Here is a 20,527-nt window from a genome sequence, read left to right as displayed (position 1 = left end):
GGAATCTACATACACCATACCTTCAGAAAGAACCATTTTGACTTGATTGAATAGTCTATTCAGTAAATGTTCATTAAACAAATATTTCTTCAGTATCTGTCATATTTAAGCCAAGAAAAGACTGGTTACTAATGCAGGGAATATGCCTGTTGGGATACATTCCCAGAATCTTAGAGAGATGGTGTTTTCACAGAGATTGCCAATGTAGGGATAGCTTCCAATGTCAGGACAGCCAGCAATTTTTCTGCTTTCAGATATGATAAAATACTTAAAGGTCAAAGGAAAAGGGACACTAACATCTGGGGACAGATGAATTGAATTTAAATTCCAAACCTCCCACCACCTCCTTCTGTGACCTTGGGTAAATAATTTTCTCTCCTTAGGCTTCAGGTTCCTCATCCATAAAAGGTTAGATTAGATGGCCTCTGAGTTCCCTTCTAGGTTTAGATTTTAACTGACTTGCCTGACCCCTGATGATTGAGACCTTAGTAGAAATATACTTATATGCTTATATGCACACATATTTTAAATTTATGTCTTTGGGTTATTGGTGCCGAGGCCCCTTCTAACACTAGATTAGCAAAGGCCAACAAGTTTGTGGAGAACTCTAGAGTCTATGATTCCTTACAAATCCTTCTCTTTTAGTAAATTTGCTATTTCTGTAGTTTTTACGGTGTAAATCACAGGGGGACAGAGGAGGATGACTTTCACTTAGCCAAAGCCAACAAGATTTTTGCCAGAGTTCTCCTTAATGTACTACTTCTTCACCTGGAAAATCTTTATCTACCCAAGAGTCAATATGACTTCTAAAAGGGCTGAGAAGTGGTCCATATGGTTTTGCTGCCTAAATTGCCAAAAGAAATGCCAGGAGCAGAACAGAAGTTTGTACATAGCATTTCTTGATCTGACCAAGCAAAGCCTTCAAGATTGTCAGGTGGGAGGACTTAGGGAAGATCATGGCAAAATCCAGTTGCCTAGAGAAGTTCATGAATATTGTACTTCAGTTTCATGATTACATCTTGTACGAGATCTGAATAATGAATGATACTTTTCTACCCACCAATAAAATGAAGTAGGGCTGTATGTTTGCTCCCATGCTTTTTTAGCATTATGTTTTCAGTGATGTTTCAGAAGTTTTCAATGAACATGGACATGGCATCAAGGTCAGCGACTGCAGTGATGTTTTAACTTGAAAAGGCTGTAAACCAAGATTAAAGTGGAAGGAAAGTTGGTGTGTGACCTTTTCTTCATGGATTATTATGCACTCAATGCAGCCTTCTGAGACTAAGATGCAAGAGACTATTGATTGTTTCTCTGCTGCTTGTGTTTATTTTGGACTGACATCAAGAAAAACAGGTTCTCCATCAGCTACTGCTGCACCCTTTAAACTGTGATGTGTAAAATTTAATGTGTTTGCCTTATTTCTGTCCCAAGTTGAGGGAAAATTAGCTGGGGTTTCTAATATATTTGTTACTTATAAATCAGAAGCTTTAGCACCAGTTTGGGGGCATTAAGCATTTATTAAGGCAAACCAAGTATTAGTAAAAGTGAACACCTGGTTCAGAAAATTAAGAAAAGGCCTATCTAGCCTAGAGCTGCAGCCTGGCCTGCTTCTTCCTCCAAGTTCTCCACCACGAGCCTGTCTGAGACCCAAACTCCAAGTGGAAGCAGTCTCTGTGTCTGGAGGAGAGGTGGTCTTTACACAGTGCTTCAAACTAATTGGCTAGACTTGAGGGTGGTCCATGAGCAGAATGTGCTGAAGTTAGAGAACCCACCCCCTGAGAGCCAGCATCTCAGGTAGGTGTGATTTCAATCAAGTCAAACTCAAGTGAGTCAATCAGCAGAGTTAATTCGATCAATCTTAATCCAATCAATCCCCTTAAATTGTTCAAATGCCAGATGTATGTTTGCCTAAAAGACTATTTTATAGAGAACTCACAAGGACAAGTGGACAGAAAAAGTGATACAAGGACACTTTCAATGTCTATCTCTCTGAAGAATTTTATAATCAATTGTGTAATGAGAGACAGTAGCACAGGACTGCCCAGTATGGCAAGCCTTCATTAAAGAAGGCAATATACTGTATAAACAAAGCAGGATTACAGTAGCTCAAAATAAATATAAGATGCACAAATTTAGAGACATCTCCACTCCAAGTGTTCCTGTGGACTATTTATGCCCAAACTGTGCTAGAGCCTTTTGAGCTGATTTTTAGTCTGATCAGTCAAAGTTTGAACACACTATACCTCAAGCCCAACATAGTGATGTCATTTTGGTCTCTTTCTTTTTTTTTTCTTTCTTTTTTTTTTTTTTTAGTGAGGCAATTGGGGTTAAGTGACTTGCCCAGGGTCACACAGCTAGCAAGTGTTAACTGTCTGAGACCGGATTTGAACTCAGGTACTCCTGAATCCACGGCTGGTGCTCTATCCACAGCGCCACCTAGCTGCCCCCATTTTGCTCTCTTTCAAGCACAAAGGTCAACAACCCAGCATTTTTGTTGAGGTTTCCATTATCCTTTCATTTATTTTCCTATCATCTCAATTTTGAAGACATCCTACATGCTCTTCTCTATCCTTCATATCTGAACAGTTTCTAAGTCTTGTCAATTTTAATTTTATAACATATCTCACTTATTTTCTCCATTCAAATAGTTAAAATTTAGCATTTGTTCCCCTAGAACTAATGAAATAGACATGAATTCTCCCTACTCCGCTATCATCTCTCTACAAAATGTGTGTGTGTGCATGTGTGTATAGATATATGGTGTATATTTATGTATTTATATGTACATACATGTGTGTGTATAATTTTTTTAAGGAAATCTCTGACTTGGTAACTCCTACAATCAAAAAAGCCCCATTAACTCCCAGTTTCCTCAAGGATAAAATAGAAAATTATCTGGCTTTTAAATAAATTCATGATATGGGTTGAGTTTATCCTTCAAAACTTATTTTTTAATGTTTTATTGTGATTTATTTAATTTGTTCTTTTCCAATTCCATTAAATATTTATTTATTTTAATGTTAATTTTTAAAAATCGACTTTCAAATTCTAACCCTCCCCCCCATCAAGAAGGCAAAGCAATGTGATATAAATTACATATGTAGAGTGATGAAAATACTCCTACTTTATCTGTTTTGTGGAAAAAAAGGGGGAAAAGTAAAGTGAAAAAAAGTATGTGTCAATCTATACTCAGAGTTCATCAATTCTCTGTGCAGGTGGATATTACTTTTGGTCACTCATAATTAATGGGTACATTAATCCATTGTTGATGGAGTAGTGAACCACTCCAACCATTCTGGAGAACGATTTGGAAATATGCCCAAATGAATATAAAATTGTGCATACCCTTTGACCCAGTAATATCACTATTAGGTCTATACCCCAATGAGTTTAAAGAAAAAGGGGGAGAAATGAACTATAGGTAGAAAAACATTTATAACAATTCTTTTTATAGTGGCAAAAAATTAGACATTGATGGAACACCAATCAATTGAGGAATGGCTAAACATTGTGGAATATGATTATGATGGAATACCTTTGAGCTATAGAATATGAGATGCAGAGCAGTTTAAAAAAACTGGGAAGGCATATATGAATTCATGCAAAAAAAAAAAAAGAGAGAGAGAACAGAACCAGGAGAACATTGTACATAGCAACAGTGATATTGTAATGATAATCACCCAGGAAAGAACATTTTTTTATTTATAAGTCTGAGTTCCAAAATTTTATTCTTACTTCCCCTTTCCCCTCCCTGAGGCAGCAAGCAATCAGATATGGAATATACATCTGTAATTATGTAAAACATTGTCATATTGGTAGATAGTATGTTTCATAATTCATCCTTTTGGATTATCTTGGATTATTCTATTACAGAGGATAGTTAAGTCTTTCACTATTCTTCAACAAACAATATTGCTGTCCCTGCACAGTGTTCTCTTGGTTCTGCTCACTTCACTATATGTCAGTTCATATAAGTCTTTCCAACCCTTTCTGAAATTATCCTGTTAATGATCCAAGTTTTCTTCAAAGAATCCATGATTCTGTTGAACTTTGAGTGCCATGTGAAATATAGTTTTCCCACTTTTTCGTGTTTCTTGCTTTTAATTTTTTTAAAAAACATGGTTCATATGGAAATAAATTTTGCATGACTGCAAAGTGTAATAGATATACTGTTTACCTTCTCAATCGATGGAGGATGGGTAGAAGGGAGCTAGAAATTTGAAAGTTAAAAATTTTAGACTGTCATACATAATTTAAATATATATATTTTATATACATACATACATACACACACACACACACATATATATATATATATACATATATACATATATACACACACACACACACATATAGTTTTATCACAAATATACACCTCTCCTCCCAGAGGGAATAAATTTAAATGGCACCTTTTACTTTTAGTTCCATTAGTGATTCTATTTCTTCTCCCACCCTCTTTGTCTCTTCTTACTACCATACCTTTATCTTTTTTTCACAGTTATCAAAATTGTGATGATAAATATTTGCTACTACCTTATTGTTAATCTATGGATTTCTTGGGGATATATTACTACCTCCCCTTGAAGTCATCTCTTCTTCCACATTTATATAATTGCTGACAGTGATATCTCTTCCTCAGAAATGTTGATTCGCTTACACTAATAGGGAAACATGGAATTCAGTCCACAGATCATTGATTCATGGCTTCCTAGTTGCCTTGCCCCAATATTTTAAATTTGCTTCCTATCTTTTGTCTCTTGAATTATTTTTATCCTTGTTGATCACTCTGTTCTTTCTTTCACTTCTCAGTTCACTTATTTTCCTTTAAACATTTTACCAATAAAAGTAAGTACTAAGTACTTAGTATTTTTGTGAGAATTGTACTTTTACCATTTTTTTGGTACATTTATTTGGAGTTTTTGCAACTTGAACATTCTTATGACATGTTTTGTTTGTTTTGTTTTATGCCTCTCATTTGTTAAAAGTCCACTTTTTATCGATAAATAAGTTCAATTTTCCAGTATTCATTATTTTGATCTATTAATTATTTCTTTGCATCCTCTATTCAAGATGAATCACTGTGGGTAGTATGGAATTGATATATTAATTTAATATTGCATTTTATTTTTGTTTTAGCAATTTTTCTTCTACTTCTTTACTTTTGTATTACAAGTCAATAATTCTCTTTTTAGGACTCTATTTTTGTAGATACTCAAATATAATTTCTATTCTTACTGTTGCATTCCTTATCTTCTTTATTTCTATAAAGAGGGCTCTGATTTCTGTCCTATTTTCATTAATATTTCATTATTTAAAAAAAAAAACTTTTATTTTACTTTTGAGACTTTCTGTAGTTATTGGATTTTGTTCCATGATTTTTTGGACCCATTTTATCCTCTAGAAATTTTTGGTACCTTTTCCTTTTGTAAAGAATTAATTGTTATTTGAGGTTTTTATGAAACCATCTTTTGGCTAGAATTTCAAAAAACAAAAACAAAACCACGGCATCTAAACCGCACAGTGCTCAACCCACAAATTGCCATGGCACTGGCACTGGAGCTCCGCAAACAGCATGGTGCTCCACTGACTGGTTGTAGCCATCCCAATGGCACTGGCACCTCATGTCATCACCACTCGCCTACATGAGCCTGGCAAAATTATAATGATTGGAAGGAACGGGGCTATGTATTTTCAGCTGATTCCTGGGCGGTGGTGTTTTTCAGGTATTATAATTTCCCTTTCCCCATTTTATTTCCTTTCCCTTGATCCTACTGATCCTGTTTCTGTTTTTTTTTTTAAGTTCATTCTTGTTAAAATAAATACTGTTCTGTTTTGAGGGAGGCTGTCGGTCTCCTTCCTTGCCCCAATATTGAGGCGAGCCACTTAGCTAACACTCCCCAATTAAAAATTGGTTCCCACATTTTCTAAAACTATCCCTGTTCATATAAATATCTTGCAATTAGGTTTAATATAGTTACTATTGTACCTGGCCTTTACTAGGCACTTAAGAAATATTTTTTGGTTAATTTATTCATCCACTCCTTTCTTTTCTTTTTTTGTTTTAATTCATTTTTCCTACGTTATGAGTAATTTATCTGTTAAATATCTAGATGTATACTTATATATCTTTTTCCTTTTGAAATTTTGCTTTTTAGGCTTAATCTGCTTCTTCTAGATAGATGTCACTCTTTCTCTTTTATTTTTACTTTTTGTTTCTTCCCCTTTCATTATAGTATAAACCAATCAGGTTAGTTGTCTTCAGGAACTTCATTGTGGGCTTTCTGGAGTCTCAAACCCCAACTCTGAATAAACTACACTGGGAAAGGAGTTTACCCATCTCTTTTGTTTTGTTTTGTTTTGAGGTTTTGTTATTTGTTTGTTTTGGGGTTTTTTTGTTTGTTTGTTTGTTTATTCTTTTCCTCTTTACCAATAGTTCTTTCCTCTCTAGCAAATTCAGTGTGCCATGTATTCTGTTCCTCACTTCCAGTTCCTCTTCTTTTTCTCTGGATGACTGGGCAGAGTCCTTGTATTCCATTTGTACTAATGTATATACAGAAAGGGTTTAAAGTTGATTCACTTTCAGGAACTTTTGAACCCTAAGCACCATTTTATAAAGTTTGTTTCAGTACTTATTCTAGCCAATAGTATAAATTAGGCTGAGTAAGAACTCTAAGTATTTTTCTTTCATGATTTTATTCATGAGGTTTTTACCTTGTGTAGTTTTTGTCTCTTAATCTGGAGAATTCATCTTTATTTTCTTTTGATATCTAAGACATAATTCATCCAGCTGATATTTCTCATTGGAGAGGTTTGTGTAAAATATCCACTGAACCTCTTACCTATCCCTCAACTTCATTTTATATATGAGTAAAATGAGGCTCAATTAAGTTAAAGAACTTTCCCAAGGTTGCAAAGAAAGTAAATGGCAGATATCAGATAAGAATTTAGCTTTCATGATTTCAAGCACAATTTTCCTTTCCACTATATGCCATAGCTTTGAAAAACATATTTTGGAAATTGAATCATTTTTATTTATCCTGTCTGGTTTAATGAATTAATACATAATAAAAAATTGACTAAAAACAGGAAATGGGGCTACCTCCAAGTCTGTATAATATATATATTTCTACTTATTCATATATACATATAGTAAGTGCACATGTTGCATGAACACTCAAACAGGCAATATTTAACTATTTAATCTAGCCAATGGTATGTAAAATAGGCAATGAAATCAATGCTAATAACAGTGTAAATTATTTTACAGATAAAAATATTACTGTTAACAGTGGAGATACTCAATATCCTGATCAGTTGGAAAAAAACATATTTAAGAAACCAAGAAAAGAGTCCTATCACCCCATATTTTTGACTGGTCTACTGATGAAAAAGCCTATTCTATTCAATATCTAGCAATCCAATTTTCCTATAAAGTAATTACTTGAGAGCATATTAAAACTTATAAACATATAAAATGGAACAGAATATAATCTTTTATATCTCAAAAATTATAGGCTTTATTTTAATGTCTATAATAATTTTGAAGAATAATTCCAATAAGAAATAAGATTGTTTGCTTTTCAAAATACCATCTAATCAAACAGAATATATTATAATCCAAACTAGAGATACTAGAGACATAAAAGCATATAACTGACATTAATGGATATAAAGGCATACTATCCCAAGAGGAAGCTAATAATGATTGCTTAAGGAGGGCTTAGAAATAGTAATAGTTACATTTTGAGATACTCTGCAGGCTGGAATTAGGCTTCTGTGATTAAGCATGAATAAAATTGCTTCATGATTATGTTTTCTTAGTTTCTAAATGTATCATATAGACACAAATGTTGCATGGTGAAAGATGAAGTACTGACACATCCGAAGGATGCAAGCAAAAAGAACATTACTTAGAAATGTGTTCAGTTGTCAGTTAAACATTTGTTTAAGGTATTCAGCTGATGGGCAAATAAAAATGTATTTGAATATTCACACAACTTAAATTTCATAACTAGGATTCTGGCAAAGCCACTGGTTTTATTATGTTAACACTTATAATACACCAAAAGAATCTTGATTCACTTATTTATTTAGTAGTCTTGGTTATTGAATACATTAATCAATGATATCAAATTTTTACTGAAGTAATTCTGGAAGTCTAATATTGAACTTAGAAATAAACTAAATAAGATTAAGGTAGCTTGAGTGATATGGATATCATGAGAAAATTTCAAAATAAAAGTGTTAAACCAAAAAACTAGGCAAAGGCACCCTTTCCAAAACACTAGGCCTCAAACATAATTTCTGCATAGCTATCCCTTTTTACTCTTGCCACCCACTGCAACGTTTGCTAGAGTGAATCACACATTGTCATGGCATCCATACAAAGAGTCAAGGTTACAGAGAGATATAGAAGACAGAATGTAAACAGAAATCATTATTGGATCAGAATCTGATTTTTATACCACTCTATGATTCTCATTGTGTCCAAAAATATTTTTTTTAGGTAAAAGGCACTTTTAGTTTTGCTATTGTTTTAAAAATATGAATATTTTAAGTTAGTATGACTGCCACCATAATGCAGATCAAACTAATTATTCCCACTGAACAAAGTGAAAACAAAATATTCATATCTCCCATATTATGACATACAAACCAGAAAGTTAGCCATAAAACTAATTAATCAGTGCATGTGACTGGGAATGGTACTTTAAATTCTATGCCTAGGCCAGAAGGAGAAGTTGAAGTTGGATTGTCTTTCAGAAATGGTTCTATCATTTCAATGATTGCAAACTTCCTAATTTTGACACAAAATAATCCAGGTTACTACAACCCATGGAAAATCACTGTCCTGGATTAATTAAAATTGGAAGTAACGAAAAATATAATGGAATGCTATATGGTTTGCATAAATCAACTGTGATACATTTCCATTCCTGACATTTTTTTTTCCTTTTTGCAGGGCAATGAGGATTAAGTGACTTGCCCATGATCACACAGCTAGTGTCTGAGTCCAGATTTGAACTCAGGTCCTCCTGAATCCAGGGCCATTGCTTTATCCACTGTGCCACCTAGGTGCCCCTCATTCCTGACTTTTGTATGAGGAAGTGCAATGAAAACCATAAGCTCATAAATTTAGAGTTGGAAAATACCTTAGACTTCATCAGGTAGAAGACCCTCATTTTGTAGCGGAAAAAAAAAGACCTGAGGTGAAATGATTTTTGCAAATTCTCATAGATAAGCAGTAACAGAGTTGGCATCCAAACTCAATCTTGTGATCCCTAATAGCATACTCTCCATCATAACACAAGTAGCCAGAAAGAAAGAATTCAAGTACTAAAGAGCTACAGTTAGGATCACTTATAATTTAATTACCACCATAATATGCCAGAAGGTAAAGGACTTGGCCTTATAGTCAAGAACCATTTACAGAGTAATACTGAGTCTATTGCTATAGAGGAAAATATGGACTTTGAAAAAATTAGAGAGAGGAAGAGAAATACAATGGATGATTTGAAGGAAGGATATCAATTAATCAATAAACTTTTATTCAACACATGCCATATGCCAAAACTTATCCTAAGCCCAGGGAATACAAAAAGAGGCCAAAAATAATGTCTCTGCCCTCAAATAGCTTATAAACACATATACATATTCATAAACACATATACATATAAATGTATATATACACACAAAGCAAGCTATATACTGCATAAACAAAAAGCAATTAACCAAGGGAAGGCAGTGGACTTAAGAGCATGAAGAAGCAGCCATCTTGTAGCTTTGCTCCCCTTCCAAAATATCTGGTGAAGAAGCAGAAACCATTCCAGCCATAGAGCAAGAATTGCACAGCCACAGGCTAAGAAAGGATCTGGAATAGAATTTGAAAATGCTGAATTAGTACTAGAGCTTGAAGAACAGGATTCTACCAGTTAAACATGAAACAAGTCCATCTGACAGTACCACAGAGATGAAGGAGGAAGTAGTCAGTAAAATAATACAGAGACTAAGTGAAAAGCAGGCAAAGAGGCTACATTGAAACTGGGATTTCATCAAATGACAGAGGTTACTAGAGTCACCATCTGGACATCTGAGCATATCCCCTTTGTCATCACAAAGTCAGAAATCTACAAGAACCCAGCTTCAGATAACTATACAGTCTTTGGGGAAGCCAAGATTAAGTATCTCTTAGCAGGAATATCTCTGCTACTGAAAAAAAAAATAAAGTTCAAACATAAAGAAAAATATACAAATTCCAAATCCATAAAAAAATACACTAAAAATAAATAAGTAGATAGATCTTTTCATTACTAGTCAATGTTGTAGTCACCTGGAATGTGGAACACTTCTAGTGTTAATATTTCTTACAGATATTTCTGTTATTAGAATTTACTACCTGTGTTACTTATATGTTGTGTGGGTTTTTCCAAATGTTGAAAATTGAGTAAGTTGCAGTTCAAGTTTGAAATTGTTTTAAGATGGCATTAAATAGCTCATGTTCAAATGGATAGAAAACCTGTGGTACCTGTGTTATCTTGAGCATTAAAGACAAGTTTGATTAACTTTTCTTTTTGAGGATATTAAATTCATTTGCTGCACTAATATTTTCTTAAATTGCACTGTTCATTTCCCCGCCCCTATTAAAGCAAACTGCACAAATCCTTTATTTATTGTTCATCTCAAAGTCATTTTAGTAACTAGTGATTTCAAGTTATGTCAGTGGTATCCTCATTCTTAGATCATAGACATCATAGAAAAATAAAACAAATTGATACAAAGTATGAATGCTAAGCATATATGTTATCTATATTTCATACCCCACTCCAAAACTCTAACAACGGATTCTAAATTCCAAGACTAATGTAATGGTTTTTGTTTATGGTACTTTGGTCATGATAATTTTTTTTAATTGGGAAAAATTAATGATGGAAGCAACCTTATGGCATTTTCTCAGTTTTCCTTCATCTCCATCCAAGTATACTTTTTAAAGCAACTAACCAAATTTTGCCAAGTTTTATTTCAAAAGGTAAAGAAAATTCCATGCCATGTGAAATGCCATGATACTCTGATTAGACTAAAACCTTACTGTTGTTTTTAAATTGTGTACACTGAATTTATGCTATTTCCATAAATAACAGTTAATGTTGCATGTTAATTATATATGTATACATATTTTATTTTCCTTTAATTCTAATAATATAATAATATGTATTAACAACCATCCCTAGAGTTATAATCTTCCTATTCAGCTGTCTTCCAGTACTTTATGGTACAATTTAAGTGATTATGAGTGGCACAGAAGTAGAATGGACTATCCTTTATTTCCACTTAATTTGGTTTTACATATTTTAGCAACAGAGTATATACTAAGCACAGCCATAAATTATTTTTATTTCTGTAGAAAATGGAAAATAATGCATCTTTTTTCCTTTGCTAAATGTTGTCAGTTTTAAAATAAACTTTTTGTCTCCTAAAATAAAAATAAATAAATAAATAAATTGAAGAGGAAGAGGTTGATAAAATACATGTAGAAGTTAAGGACATATAATTGGTAATGTCCCAAGCCAATGTATCCAGAGTAAAGGCTGAACCCTCAAAAACAACAGTAATTATATTGTAAATTGAGAGAATTCTTGGAATTGAATGAATCACACTAATTCCATCTTGTGACTCAATTTTGGAGCTAGCTCAGTTTCCTTTCTATTCTATTATGGGTCTAGTCCAATTTCTATATTGTGAGAAAACTTTACTTAATGATGGGAATTGTGAGAAAACTTTCATGTGTTGTTTGGTTTTTGTTTGTTTGTTTTTATGTTCTTTTGTTCATTTGTTTTTGCAAGGCAATGAGGGTTAACTGACTTGCCCGAGGTCACACAGCTAGTAAGTGTCAAGTGTATGAGGTCGGATTTGAACTAAGGTCCTTCTGAATCCAGGGCCAGTGTTTTATCCATTTTGTCACCTAGCTGCCCCACCTCATGCATTGTTTGAACAAAGGCCCTATGTGGCTGGGAAACTGGACCGTCTCCCCCTGTTGCCTAGTGATCCTTAACCAAGTACCTAGGCTATGCTGACCAGAAACCCAGTAAGATTCAAGGACGGTTGCTGGGAGTTTTCTCACAATTATACATCTAAACAACCTATATATCTGATCTGAAAACGGGCCCAGTATTGATCAATCACTTATTATTTCCATATTCTTTTGATTGAATACAGTCACTGACAGTGAGGGAGAGCACTTCTTTTTCTACTTTCAGGGAATCATATCCATTTGCTCTCCCCCTATGACCCCCTCAAAACTCACTCATCTCAGGCGCAGCTAGGTGGCACAGTGGATAAAGCACCATCATTGGATTCAGGAGGACCTGAGTTCAAATCCTGTCTCAGACACTTGACACTTACCACCTTTGTGGCCCTCGGCAAATCATTTAACCCTCATTGATCCACCAAAAAGCCAACCAAACAAACAAACAAACAAAACTCACTTATCTCCCTCCCAAAGTGGAAAGTCTTTTCTTTCTTCCAAATAGAAATCAGTTTACCTAATTATATTCCCTATTTTACAATCTTGGTTATTGTTTTTTCATGCATCAAAAACAAAAAAACCTTTCTACCCCCTGTATTCAGGTTCCAGTACCAACCTGAGGAAAGACTGGTCTTAATTTGTTATGCAATTGTCATACATTGAATAATAAATCCATATATTCAGAGTCTCAAAACTTTGTTTCCTTTGTCATTTCATCTTTCATCTACAACAACATGTTATTATGGGATTGATGATGTAATAAGCTAAAAACAATGACTTTTTTTCAGTGTTTCAGAGAAGATTAAATGTACTATTTCTATCAATAAAGTTGTGGTTTCTTCTATGAAAAAAAAAGGGATTGGGGAAGGCTTCAAGTAAAAGAAAGGTTTTTTTTTTTTACTTGGGAATTAAAGAAAGTTAGAGAACTTAGTAGGTGAAAAATGAAGGAAGGGACCATCCAGAGAAGATTCCTAGAGGTGATAAAGTGTCTTATTCCTGGAATAGCCAGGAGGCCAGTGTCACTAGATTGAAGAGTACATAGCAGGGAATAAGGTGTGTAAGAAGAAGGAAAAGTAAGAAGTGACTAGGTTATGAAGGACTTTGAATGACAAAGCATTTTGTATTTGGTTCTGGAGGCAATGCAGAGGCAATGGGGTTTATTGCATGGGAGAGGTGATAGGATGAGACCTTCATGTTAGGAAAATCACTTTCTTGGCTGAACAAAGGCAAGATTGGAGTTGGGAGAGACATGAGGAAGGCACACCACTTAGCAGGAGATTACAGTAGCATAGTTATGAGGTAATGAAGGCCTGCAGCAGAGTGGTGTCAGTGTTAGGAGACAAGAGGATATATTTGAGACATGTTGCAAAGGTGAAATTTACAGGCATTGGCAACAGCTTGGATAAGGGTAAGGGGAGGTGGAAGATTGTGAGGAATCCAGGATCATTCTTAGTTTACAAGCCTGAAAGAATAGGACAATGTAATTCTCTACAGTAATAGGGAAGTGTTAACCTGAAAATTAGTGAAACAATCAATATAGGAGAAATGAGGTCTTTAATCAGGGTAAAGGAGCTATAACTGGGAGTATTGCAAAGCAAGGTGCTAGGAATACCCAAAGATGAAAACTGAGGACAGAGTTTATATGGGGTAACAGTACAAAGGGAAATATGAGACTGCCCTTGAGTTAAGTATAGAAGCTACTTAACTCTAAATAGAAACTACTTAATGTAAATTGATCCTTTTACATAATAACCTAAAGTCCAAAGAGTAAGGTGGGGAATCTTTGGGAAGGGATAAGTTTGTTTGGGGGAGATCCATAAGACAATCAAGAGTCTGGAATTGACAAAGATTGGTTAGCCCCAGGTAATTCATTGGCTTGGGAAGGGGAGTAGGTGAGGAACAGTCAGTTCTAGGTAAACTGTGGTAATTAGAAGAGAAGGAGCCAGGAGCAAGATAATGAGTTCTGTTTTGGATATGTTAAGTTTAAGATCTCCGTTGGACACAAGGTCAAGATATATCAAAGATAATCGGAAATAGGAGACTGGAGGTCAGCAGAGAGTTTGGGGCAGGGTAGGTAGATTTGAAAGCCAATGGAATAGAGAAAATTCATGTGAACTGAAGAGATCACCAAGTGAAATAGTATAAACAGAGAAGAGAACAGGACAGAAGACTAAGTGAAATCTGTGTTTAGAAAGTGTAATCTGGAAGATGATTCAATGAAAAAGACTGAAAAGGTGAGGTAAGATGGGTTGGATAAGAATGAGAATAGAGTGGTGTCATGAAACCTACAGAAAAGAAAATATCAAGAAGAGAGTGATCTAAATCCTAGCTTCTTAAACTGTGGGTTGTGACCCCATATGGGGTTGCTTAACCAAATGTGGGTGTCAGAAATCATTCGGCAACAGTAAATTATTAGGTATACCTATTTTATATACCTATATGCCCAGAGTTGTATAAAAATTTCTTCAGTGAAAAGAGATCTTGAGTGTGAAAAATTTGAGAAGCTCTAATCTAATCTACTGATAAGAGAAATAGAAATTAAAACAACTCTGAGGTACCACCTCACACCTATCAGATTGGTTAACATGACAGAAAAGGAAAATGACAAATGCTAGAGGGAATGAGTAAAAATCAGGACCCTGTTGCACTGTTCTTAGAGTTGTGAATTAGTCCAATAATTTTGGAGAACATTTTGAAATTATAGCTAAAGGGCTATCAAGTTGTGCATACCCAGCAAGACCACTACTAGGTTTATGTCCCAAAGGGATCAAAGAAAAAGGAAAAGAACTTCTGCTATCAATTGAAGAGGATGGAGAGGGTTCAAGTGAGAGGATAAGAAAGTGGATTTTGATTCATTGAAACAAATAAAATATCACTTTGAGATTAAGGCCATTGGCTTCACTAGGTAAATAAATGTGTCCATGATCACAAAATGGTTAAAAACCCTTGTTTTTTTTGGGGGGGGGAAAAGATATATACATATATATGTGTGTTTGTGTATGTGTGTATATGTATAGATATATATGTGTGTATATATGTGTATATACATATCTATACATACATACATACATACATACACACATACATATATACATATATACATAAACACACACACACACACATATATATATATATCTGTCAAGAGCAATGGTGAGAAAACAAAACTTTAAAAATGAATGCATTCAGAGTGGAACAAAGGGAATGATTTGAATGAGATAAATGGCTAGGCCCACTTTGATCTTCAGGAAAGAAGTAATTAAGCAGTCTAGGTTGGATATAATGCCCTAAAAAAAAAAAATCTTTATGAATGAAAATGGTTAGGAAAGATATTTATTGTCTTGGGGGTATGGCAGTTCAGACATTACTTCACCAGGTCAAAGGCAAAAATTTAGAGTAGAAAAGATGAAAAGAAACATTTATTAGGTTCTGTGTGTGTGTGTGTGTGTATGATCTTGAAGTTAAAAATGACTGAATCCTTGGTTTTGCCCATGAGTTAAGCCAGGGGTTTGGTGTGGTACTTGGATCAGGCTAGTTAAAAAAAAGTGTAGAACATATTTGACATTAGTGGGGGCTGAATGTGAGAGTGGAAAGGAAGAATCTCAGACTACTCTTTGGTTCTGAACTACTGCCAGCATTGGAAAGGCAGAAGATTAAGGAAGATGTTCAATCCTTCAGCCTACCTGCTACATTACCACAAATACTGTCTGTAACATATAGAATGCCTAAAAGTGTACAGTAACCAAAATATACTCTTCAAGGGAAATTTCATTACTACCTTAAAGAAAGCCTAATAGACCTCCTTCTTGTACCTCTACTAAGGAGTTTATTAGAATACATGAAGAAAAGTGATTGAAAATCCTCGCTCCTTTCTTTGCAGAAGTGTATGGCATGAATTCTTCTGGGTTTAAAAGATATAATCAAATGCATCAGATATTTTTGCCCACTCAGGAGCCTTCTTAGTGAATAATATTTTTGATGTGTATAAAAGACCCACTTTTGGATGCATTAAAAAACTTGTATGAGCGGCAGGAAAGACTGTGGCAGCATACAAGAGCCAAGTAGTGCTGGGGCCCTGGCAAAAGGGCGAATTAAATCAAGTCCAGGGTCCTTGATCTAGGTCACCATTAAGACACCTAAGGATAAGGAAGAGACTGTGATTTGAGATCAAACCACAATGAAGAAGCTCAAAGAGGAGATCTCCCAGAGATTTAAGACCCAATAAGACCATCTTGTCCTAATTTTCACTGGCAAGATTCTCATATTAAATCATCATGGGGTCAAAAAATGGGTTCATTGTCCATTTGGCAATCAAGACCTCAAAGAAGGCCCAATATCCAGTTTCTGCTGTTGTGGCTACTGCTGCTGCTCCCACTGCTCCTGATATTGTTTTTGCTTCAACCCCCCATGACTAATTCATCTGTGCCACTGCCCAGCTATCCACATCAAGCTGCACTTCCCTGATGCTACTAGTGAAAATCAGAACAACAGTGGAGATGGTTCAAGTCCGGCATCTGGAGATGGACTTCCTAGTGGTCCTGTATCCATCCATACTTTCTGGTTTTAGGGCATCCTAGGTTTGGGCAAACTAGGTTTTGGCTCAGCCAATTTCATGGAGCTTTAGCAACAGATGCAGAGTCAGCTGGCTTCCAAACCTGAGATACTGTTCCAGATCATGGAGAACTCCCTTGTTCCAAACGTGATGTTCAATACATTATCATGACCAAATCAGAGTTGTTGCAGCTGATGGAGAGAAATATACTCAATAACCAGGAGTTAATAAGGTAGCATATAGTGTTTTTATTTATTTATTTATGTGTTTTTTTTTTTTTTTAGTGAGGCAATTGGGGTTAAGTGACTTGCCCAGGGTCACACAGCTAGTAAGTGTTAAGTGTCTGAGGCCGGATTTGAACTCAGGTACTCCTGACTCTAGGGCCAGTGCTCTATCCACTGCACCACCTAGCTGCCCCAAGGTAGTATATAGAACCAGATAAAACGCAAACATGACACAAGAGATGAAACACAATCAGGACCTGGCCCTGAGCAACCTTGAGAATATTCCTGGAGAATATAATGCCTTGGGTCACATATTCACAGATATCCAGAAACTCATGTTCAGTGCTGCTGGGAATCTTTGGCCACAATCACTTTTCATCACTGGTGGGGACTTCTGACAATAGCTACTCCTCCCAACCTCTTTAGACTTTTAACTAAGGAGCCCCTCCCTTAAGTCATGGAGTCCCTCAGTCCCTATAGTCTACTGGGGAGGACCAGCCTGGACCATGGCACCCATTATTTTCCAACCCTCTGGGGAGTAATTAGTTAGTCTAGGATCAGGCTTGTTTAATAGCCCTGAGATGCAGAGCCTTCTCCAGCAAATGTCAGAGAAATCCCCGACTGATACAAAACATAATTTGAGACTCATACATATAAAGTATGATACAGGCACTTGCCCAGAACCATCACTTTGCCGCTCAGGTGATGGTGAATTTCCCTTTGGCAGGGAGGAACCCAGTGGCAGGAGCAACTACAGTTCAAGCTCCCTATCTTTTATAGCATATGCAAAACCCAGACTCACTATCAATTCTCAGCAATTCCTGGGCCATTAAGCCTCTGCCAACATGTGCTGCAGACATTATTGGCAGAGGTGCCACAGCTTTAAGGTGGCCCACATCCCACCTCCATCTGCAGGAGGTTAGCAGCAAGCGAGAGATCCCTATTATTTCCCCATCCTCACCATCTAGTACCTTTTTCCAGCAGGGGCACTACCATCCCTCAGCAACAGCTTATACAACAGATGATTCAGCTTTTGCCAGGTGAAGGAAACCCTCAGGTACAGAAGCAGAGATTAGATTTCACCAATAGATGGAGCAGCTCAGTACCATGGGCTTCATCAATGGAGAGGATCAGCTACAGGTCTCTGATTGCTATATGTGGGGATTTTAATTCAACCTTTGAGAGATTCCTGAGCTCTCAGCCCTCCCAATCAATGAGTCAATCCCCTCCCAAACCTGAATCCACACATGCACACCTATACACTGTGACCTTCCCTACAAATTTGGTGCCCTTGACAGCTTCCTACCATCTCCAAATCCATAACTTCAATTTTATTACTATTCACCCCTTGTCTCTCTGGTGTGCAAGTCTTCAAATACTCAGGGAGGCAGTTGGGGCAGGGCAACCCAACACCATTAGCTAGGTTTTGAGTGTGTTGGTTCTAACTGTATTTCTCTTCTCCATTCTTCCCCTGCCAGATCTTTTGGAGGGAAATTTAAGCAATTTTGACTTTTATTTGGGTTTCCCAATTCCATCTCTGACTAGCTCCCCCTCCCCCATATTCTCCATAACTTATTATTAATGGAACAAGTCATGGGATAACCCAACTGAAAGTCTGAACTTATTAGGGGACATTCATCCTTTCCTCCAGTTGATTATGGAATCTTTTTGCCTCTGGTACTGGCCATATGCTAGCTGCTCTATCACAGTCCTTTCAGCACACTCCCAATCACCCTTTATGTGCCCAGCCATTTGTCTTCCTGGGCTCTTTTGTGAATGAAGAAAGGAGAAATTGATTACCATCTGGAGAGGGTGAAGGATCACTCATTGAGGACACAGAAACAAAGTGGGATGATTCTGCTAGTTAGGACTTTAGTTATCAGTGCTGTGGATAGGGCATGGGGTCTGGTATTTGATGGCAATGAAGCTTCCTGTAAAAGAGAGTCAATGTTCAGTTGTGGGGACATTTCATAATGGGTAAAGAATTAGAAGTTTGAAAAAGCCAGCAGCCCTGGGAGCAAATTGTGACTCACTAGACTGAAGGAGGGGGGAGAATTTGAATCTAGAAGAAGGAATTTACTAATTAGGGATTGGAATTAGAAGAGAGAGGGCATAATTTTTAAGACCCATAATGGTTCCTGTTGACTATTTAATGCCCAACCACAGAATAGTGGTACCCCTTCCATTCACTTATCATCCATCACCCCTCCCACATAGACACAAAAACATTCCCCATGTGCTCAAGACCTCAAGGGGCTTGTTGGGTCTGAAATGACAAGTGCCTTTGAACCTCCCCTGAAAACCACAGTTTGTTCCTGAAGGGGCTAGGATTCCTTCCCTGCCCCCCTCAGGGATGCTATAGTAGAGAGAGTCCTATGCTCTAGTTTCAGAACCATGTCCCCAAAGAGAATGGGGTTTACTTATTTAGGTGTGAAATGGAAGTAGATGGTATGTAGTTCTTGATGCTGAATAAGGCTGAGCATCCCCTTTTGAAAAGGGGTAGGAATATTACCTAACTACCCCATTGTTTCCACATATGACCCCAACCTTTGAATATTGGGTGGTGCTTTAAGATCATAGAATAGAAGAGTAACAGGGGTCCTCAGTCTCTGCACCCTCAGCCTATGCCTTTTTTTACCTCTGTGTTCATTCCCTCCAAGTTATTCCTTTTTCCCTCTATGCCAGAAAACCATATTTTAAGGAAAAGGTTAGGATGATTTTTTTTGAGCTGGGATTGGAAATGATGATGGTTGCCAAATTCCAAGCAAATAAAGGGTATGATATTTGTGATGAAAAAGCAAGCATACAAACAAAAGACTTGCACAATTAAAAAAAACTATCAGGGACTTGGACTTTGGGGACAATGGTACAGGATATGGCTTTAAACATACCAATATCTAGATATATCTTAATTCTTTCAGTTACAAAACAGGCATGATAATAATACAGCCACCCTCCAGTGGAGCTGTTCTCTGTCTAATAAATATGTAGAAAATATCAGAAAAATGCTAAATTAGTATGTAAGATGTTGTTTACAAAAGTGAAATGAACAAAAACCCAGTTACATTCCTTGAAGATTATGAAGCATTTTAATTACCAAAATATGATAGGAAACATTAGCCAAGCCTTCAATTGATCAGGGAATCAATTATAGACAAAATATGCAAAGCAAAAAGACAAAGAAATTTTACAAATAATTTACCATAATCACACACATCATTAAGTACAGGTGCTTACCATGAAAATAGGTTCCCTCAATGCAAATTCAATTCAGAAAAAATATACACTACCAATGTTCATCTTAACATAAATTTTCCAAAAACTGAGCCCAAACTCTTCCAAATTATTCCTCTACTCTGCTGGTCTAAATAATTAGGCTGCTGCCAGGAGTAAAATAACATCATTCCATGTGCCAGGGCAAGAGAGATGTTTGTCATAAGTACAGCATTATTTTTTTTCTAACTACTGAGAAAATTACAGTCTTTCACCAAGAACATTTTTATGGTATTCCAATAACTATCCCCACAGGGGGATACTTGAAGTTTTTGAAAAAAAAAAAGCTTAATGGTTCCCCAGAAAGGTGAAGTTTTTTCCATGTTCCTAGCTCTTCCTAAAAGAGCTACAGGAGCTGAATTCTCAAATGTTTTATAGTCACCGTAATTGGCAGACATGCTGAGAGCAAACTTGATTCTTGACCGTGTATTATGATATGAAAAATCTAATTTTAAA

At 36.0% G+C, this 20,527-nt stretch overlaps 2 pseudogenes; both read left to right on the top strand.

Moving 5' to 3' along the window:
• Positions 1 to 11,145, top strand: part of LOC122748115 — a 143,115-nt pseudogene extending 131,970 nt beyond the window's left edge.
• Positions 11,146 to 13,327: 2,182 nt separating this feature from the next.
• Positions 13,328 to 17,968, top strand: LOC122748104 (annotated as a pseudogene).
• Positions 17,969 to 20,527: the final 2,559 nt, after the last annotated feature.

This window comes from Dromiciops gliroides, chromosome 1 (genome assembly GCF_019393635.1).
Source record: "Dromiciops gliroides isolate mDroGli1 chromosome 1, mDroGli1.pri, whole genome shotgun sequence".
NCBI classification, from domain to species: Eukaryota; Metazoa; Chordata; class Mammalia; order Microbiotheria; family Microbiotheriidae; genus Dromiciops; species Dromiciops gliroides.
This window is presented reverse-complemented; position numbering and strand designations above follow the sequence as displayed.